Source organism: Cebus imitator, unplaced genomic scaffold, assembly GCF_001604975.1.
Source record: "Cebus imitator isolate Cc_AM_T3 unplaced genomic scaffold, Cebus_imitator-1.0 Scaffold847, whole genome shotgun sequence".
NCBI classification, from domain to species: Eukaryota; Metazoa; Chordata; class Mammalia; order Primates; family Cebidae; genus Cebus; species Cebus imitator.
In genome coordinates this window covers 248,747-255,707 of record NW_016108162.1, presented here as the reverse complement: position 1 = coordinate 255,707, position 6,961 = coordinate 248,747, and the positions used below count along the sequence as shown (strand labels likewise).

The 6,961-nt window shown below is 40.1% G+C and overlaps 1 protein-coding gene across 1 annotated transcript in view; it reads right to left on the bottom strand.

The window, feature by feature from the left end:
- The window catches only part of LOC108297811 (zinc finger protein 723-like), a 55,504-nt gene that overhangs the window by 15,198 nt on the left and 33,345 nt on the right, over positions 1 to 6,961 (bottom strand). The gene's annotated exons all lie outside the window — the stretch shown is intronic.

The following is a 6,961-nucleotide window of genomic DNA, read 5'->3' as shown; positions in this document are numbered from 1 at the left end:
TATAAGATCCACAAAACCAGTGTATATGGTACTTTTGAGTGCTATATTTGCATCACAAAGAATGAATTGTGCATATTTTCCAGACAAAAAAAATGTTGAGTTAGAAGGCACCTCTCAAGTTTCAATGTGTACAATAAACTGAAGATCTTGGGCAGATTTTTTTTCCCCCCACACAGCACTATGCTGGGAATAACATATTATGTGATTAAATCCTAGTAATACCTTGATGGTTCACAGTAAGTGTTCAATAATTCCCAGGATTTAGATAAAGGGCTCAGAATTAGTATTTCTTCCTTTGTTTCTCTGTCATTGATTTTCCTAAAAATATGTAGACTAAAAGCTAAATATAGACGGAGATAAATAAGAAAATACAGACATAGAAAGAGTTTAATATAGTTTAGAGAATTTTTTTGTGTTTATATTTACTTGTTGGTAACTTGTGCAGCAACTATTGGATCTACAGGAATAGAAAAGCCGCCAAATGGAATGTTTCTGTAAGCACTGGTTTTACTATAAAATTTAAAAATTAAGATTTTAAACTGTAGAGTTTATTTTTCTTATGTATCTGCTTTTGGGTTTCAGGATATCATGAGCACCAGTTCTAAAAAGTCAGCAGGATTTACCAGTCAAAACTTGAATCTTTATACATCAGTTTTGTAAGGAAAGACTCCAGAGTGAGGCCAGACCTAAATAAGGCCTCCGAAAAGGGTGAATCTGATCAGAGCTGGGGCAGGGAGAAGACCGTAGGTAGAATTTGATCTCTATGCCTCTGGGGTATTTCCAGTTCTGTTTTTCCTAAGCTTACCTAAAAACTTACATCCCAGAGTTTATGTAGCTTTAATCTACTTTGACACTGCCCTGTTAATTTTATAACATATACTAATAAGCATTTTTTTAAACATAAACTCAAAATATTATTGTCATCATAAAAAAAAGTTGACACTTAGAACTGGATCACTCAGCTCTTTCTCTTCTTATCTCCTCCCAGTTCAAAATTCGTGCATCTTTTAATAGCCAGCATTCACTTAGATCTGCAGTTGGACTCATGGCACTCAAGCCTCAGCACAATCTTCTTTGTAGTTTTAGCCTTTTTCCAAAAAATTGGCTTAGTTTGCCCACGATAGACACTCTGCTTTCTGTCATGACACCGCTTTCCCTGGGCATACAAAGAATCCTTGCCCTTCTTGTACTGTGTCACTTTGTGGGGGTGGTGCTTGCCACACTTCTTACAGAAAGCCTGGCAGGTTTTAGGAATGTTCACCATGTTTGCATGAATGCTATCAGCACAGAAAGCACCAATAAGCAATTTAAATGAATCTTTTAAAGTTTTCTAGGATAATTTTATTAGAAGATAAATATGTATTCTCAGAAAAGTAAAAGAAAAACAAATAATAATAAAAACTCTTCAGTCCATAAATATCCCTCAGGTAATAACAGAAGTCAAACAACATTTTTTAAAAAGTGACCCAAGGTGTTTTTTTGTTTTGTTTTGCAAACATCTATTCACTGCACCAACCATATGATGCTTAATTCAACCATGTATCCAGTTGCTAGTCTGGACTAAAAGTTCCCGGATGATAGGGACCATGACTGCTTCATCTATTTTTTGAATGGCCATATGAAACGGAAGGATTCATTTATTTGAGTCACCAGACCTCCTCTTTCTCTTTCACCCAAGTACCAGAAAACTTCAGAAACTCTCATCTGGGCACCAACCAAAGTTAACTCTTGTATCAAGGAGAAGATAACACAGGATAACTTCTTTCTCTTACACTGGTACAGAAGCAGAATTAGTCATTCTTGTCAGCCTGACACAGTTCTGCCCTGGACATCCTCAAATGTCTTAAAGACACCTAGCTGGTTGTCAGAGGATTCCCAGTGACCCAGGGCTGATGGCACAACGATAAATCAGGCTGGAGAAACTCAGGCTGATTCTAAATAGAAAATGGAACTGCCTTGGTGGAGCTCCAGAAGCTGGATCATCTATCCTGATTTGCTAGCTTTTGGGTAAGAAGAAGGACAAGAATATTCCAGTTTCACAATTTAAACGTAGGTATAGTTGTGGTCACGGCTCTGGATACTTTGTGGCCTTGAACTCTTACTCTTAAGATGCTTGTGCCGGGCGCGGTGGCTCATGCCTGTAATCCCAGACTTTGGGAGTCGGAGGCAGGCAGACCAAAAGGTCAGGAGATCCAGAGCATCCTCACCAACATGGTGAAACCCTGTCTCTACTAAAGATACAAATAAGTAGTTGGGCATGGTGGCGCATGTCTGTAGTCCCAGCTACTCGAGAGGCTGAGGCAGGAGAATTGCTTGAACCCAGGAAGCGGAGATTGCAGTGAGCCGAGATCGTGCCTCTGCACTACAGCTTGGGTGACAGTGAGACACTCCGTCTCAAAAAAAAAAAAAAAAAAAGCTTGTTTACGCTTACAGATTCTGTCATCAGATTCTGTTTATACCTGGAGCCTCTCACATAACTGAAGTGGTCACTAAACAAGATCTGAAAAGCTTAAAGAGCCACACTTGCAAAGAGGGGAGGGGGGCTCTAAGATTTTCATGTTGACAGCCAGGCACAGTGGCTCACACCTGTAATCCCAGCACTTTGGGAGGCCGAGGCGGGCCAACTATCTGATCTTTGACAAAACTGACGAGGGAAATGTGAAAAGAATTCTCTATTTAATGAATGGTGCTGGAACAACTAGCTAGTACTATGTAGAAGATTAAAACTGGTCCCCTTCCTTACACCATATATAAAAATCAACTCAAGATGAATTAAAGACAAAACTTGTAATTAAAAAAAAAACAACCCAGATCATAAATAAGCTAGAAAATATCATCCTAGGCATGGAAACTAGCAAAGATTTTATAATAAAGATACCAAAAGCAATTGCAACAAAAGCAAAACTTGACAAATAGAACCTAATTAAAGAGTTTTTTCATAGCAAAGGAAAGTATTAACAGACTAAACAGTCTACAAAAAAAAACAAAACTGCGAACTATTCTTCTAACAGGGGTTTAATATCCAGAATTAAGAAACTTAAACAAGTTTACAAAAAGCAATTTACCACTGCAATAAAAAGTAGGCAAAAAACATGAACAAATGCTTTCCAAAACACAAATATATGGCTAGCAAAAATATTTTTTAAAATGCTCATTAGAGAAATGTAAACAAAAACAAAACAACAACAAAAAACTACAAGGAGATACCACCTCACACCAGACAGAATGGCTGTTGTTAAAAAAGTGAGTAACAGGTCGGGCACAGTGGCTCATGCCTGTAATCTCAGCACTTTGGGAGGCCAAGGAGGGTGAATCACTTGAGATCAGGAGTTCAAGAGCAGCCTGGCAAACATGGTGAAACTTCATCTCTACTAAAAATACAAGAATTAGCGGGGTGTGGTGGTGCACTTCTGCAGTTTCAGCTACTTAGGAGGCTGAGGCATGAGAATCACTTGAACCCATGAGGCAGAGGTTACAGTGAGCTAAGATTGTGTCACTGCACTCTGGTCTAGGCATGAGTGAGACTGAATCTCAAAAACGAAAGTCAGTAACAGATGCTGGCCAATATGATGAAGCCCTGTCTCTACTGAAAATACAAAAATTAGATGGGCATGGTGGCACACACCTGTAGTCCCAGCTACTTGGGAGGCCGAGGCAGAAGAATCGCTTGAACCCAGGAGGCGGGAGTTGCAGTGAGCTGAGATCACACCACTGCACTCCACCCTAGGTGACAGAGTGAGACTCTGTCCCCCACCCCCAAAAAAGCTATCTATATTAATGCTGCCATCTGCTATTGAGAAGAAACTTTACTGGTTAGCTTTACCTCAAGATCTCCAATGGGCATACAATCGCAAATGTTTAAAGGGGTCCTTCTGAGTCGTGAGATTATCAACCCAAGGTGTAAGGTCCTGAAGTCTTGAACTTGGGAGGCTGAGGCATAAGAATAGCTTGAACCCATGAGGTGGAGGTTACAGTGAGGTGAGATTACGCAACTGCACTCCAGTCTGGGTGACAGAGTGAGAATCTGTCTCAAAAACAAGTCAATAACAGAGGCCGGCAAGGTTCCAGAAAAGAGGGAATGCTTACATACTGCTGGTGGGAGTGTAAATTAGTTCAAGACCTAATGGGCAACATGACAAAACCACATCCCTACTAAAAATAAAAAAAGAAAGATTACATGTGATGGTGTGTGCCTATAGTCCCAGTTACTTAAGGGGCTGAGGTAGGAGGAGTCCTTGAGTCTTGGAAGTTGAGGCTGAAATGAGCCAAGATCGCACCACTGCACTCCAGCCTGTGTGACAGTGAGACACTGCCTCCAAAAAATAAAATAAAGATTTAATAAAAACAAAATATGGCTTGAATACCAGTAAGTAGGGAAAGGAAAAAAAAAGAAAATTAAAATATGATACATAAAAAACATGGAAGACTATGTGGCCATATAAAAACAACACAAAGCCGAGCACTGTGGGTCATGCCTGTAATCCCAGCACTTTGGGAAGCTAAGGCAAGCAGATTACTTGAGATCAGGAGTTTGAGACCAGCCTGGCCAACATGCTAAAACCCCATCTCTACTAAAACTACAATAAAATTAGCTTGGCATTGAGATGGGCTACTGTAATCACAGCTGCTCAGGAGACTGAGACAGGAGAATCGTTTGAACTTCAGAGGCGAAGGTTGCATTGAGCCGAGATCATGCCACTACACTCCAGCCTGGGCGACAGAGTAAGAATTTGTCTCAAAAAACAAACAGGCAAACTAACAGGGAACACCAAGATTAAGTCCTTTGCAGCAACATGGATGGAGCTGGAACCCTTATTCTTAGAAAATTGATGCAGAAACAGAAAACCAAATGCATGTCATCATTCTTAAGTAAGAGTTAAATAATAAGAACACAAGGACACAAAGAAGGAACAGTCACAGAGGCCTGGCTGAGGATGACGGATAAAAGGACAAAGATCAGAAAAAATACCTGTTGAGTGCTATGCTTAGGACCTCAGTGACAAAATAATCAATACCAAACTCCCATGAAACAATTTTACCTATATTACAAAACTGCACGTGTATGCCTGAACCAAAAAGAAAAGAAAAACCCATGAGTGCAGAAGAGTGCAATATAACTGGAAAGAATTGTTTGTTCTACAGATAGTGGTCCTGGTGGATTACCTGTGTATTTCATCTTTTCACCTCTTCTTTTGTTCTATACAGAGTGGGTTAAAGGCTCCTCTTAATACAAGGCAAGGATGTTTGACTTTACTTGGATTCAAGGATCAACTTAGGAAGGTTAAGTCCTTCCTAAGATTTAGAAGGTTAGAGAATCCCCTCAGTGAAGTCCCTCTCAGCTAAGAACTGGTTTCACACTACAGGAAGTTAATTGCTATTCTTTTTGAATTAATCTGTCTTGCACTCTTCACTCTGGTGGCTATGGGTGACAGAATCAGGCATCTAAAGGACCATGGGACATGGGGAGCTTTTTCCTCTTTTTTTTTTTTTTTTTTTTTTTTTTTTTTTTTTTTTTTTTTTTTTTTTTTTTTTTTTTTTNTGCAATGGCGCAATCTCGGCTCACCGCAACCTCCGCCTCCTGGGTTCAGGCAATTCTCCTGCCTCAGCCTCCTGAGTAGCTGGGATTACAGGCATGCGCCACCATGCCCAGCTAAGCTTTTTCCTCTTGAAAATGAAAGACCTGAGAGCTGATGGGACTGCTAGAAAAAATCCTTTTGCTACCAAGAAGCGGCTGCCTGCACTTGTTGTAAAATGTATTACAGTCGTACTCTTTGCTAGAAATGCAGGATAAACTTACTGAATGTTTTCTTTTTTTTTTTCTTTGAGATGGAGTCTCCTACTGTCACCCAGGCTAGAGTGCAGTGGCGTGATCTTGGCTCACTGCAACCTCCACCTCCCGGGTTGAAGTGATTCTCCTGCCTCAGCCTCCTGAGTAGCTGGGATTACAGGCAAACACTACCACGCCTAGCTAACTTTTTGTATTTTTGGTAGAGACAGGGTTTCATCATGTTGGCCAGGCTGGTCTCAAACTCCTGACGTCAAGTGATTTGCCTGCCTCAGCCTCCCAAAGTGCTGGGATTACAGGCGTAAACTACCATTTCCAACCTGGATGTTTTCTTAAACACTTATTAAGTTTTGAGATAACCCTTTTTGTTGGAACTCAGAGTTATGGATAAGATAAGAGTCAGCACAGGATACTGGTCATAAAGACCTGGCTGACAAAACAGCTTGCAGTAAAGAAGCAGGACAAAACCCAACAAAACCAAGATGGTCCTGAGTGTGACTCTGGTCATTCTCATTGCTACACTCCCCCTAGTGCCATGAGAGTTTACAAATGCCATGAAAACATCAGGAAGTTACCCTATATGGTCTAAAATGGGGAGGCACAAAAAACCCACCCCTTGTTTAGCATGTAATCAAGAAATAACCATAAAAATAGGTAACCAGTAGGACTCTGGACTGCTCTGCCAATGGAGTAACCAATTCTTTTATTTTCTTACTTTCTTAATAAACTTGCTTTCATTTTATTCTGTGGACTCACCCTGAATTCTTGAGTAAAATAGAAGGAACCCTCTCTTGGGGTTTAAATTGAGACCTTTTTTTGGTAAAAACTTGGCACATATTCTTCTTTTTCTCATCAAAAGAATCACCTGTATTTGTCTAAAAATTTTTCACAGGCTACTAAACTTTGAGCTGCCCTCAGTCTCAGCCATTATACAGCTTCAGTCTATGTCCCTCCTAAGAACATGCTGACTTCAGGGTAAAACATTCTCTGATCTAAAATTGATTTTTTAAGCCCCCATTTGCCCTCTCCCTCCATTCTTTCTAACCTTGTAGGCTCCACTCTATGAAAAAAAGCCTTTGTCTACCTAAAATTGCATTCCTTAAAGTTTATATAGTCGGTATTCCTCCTGGAATCTTCTTTTGGAGTTCAATTTTTTCTAGGTTTCTACTTTAAAAA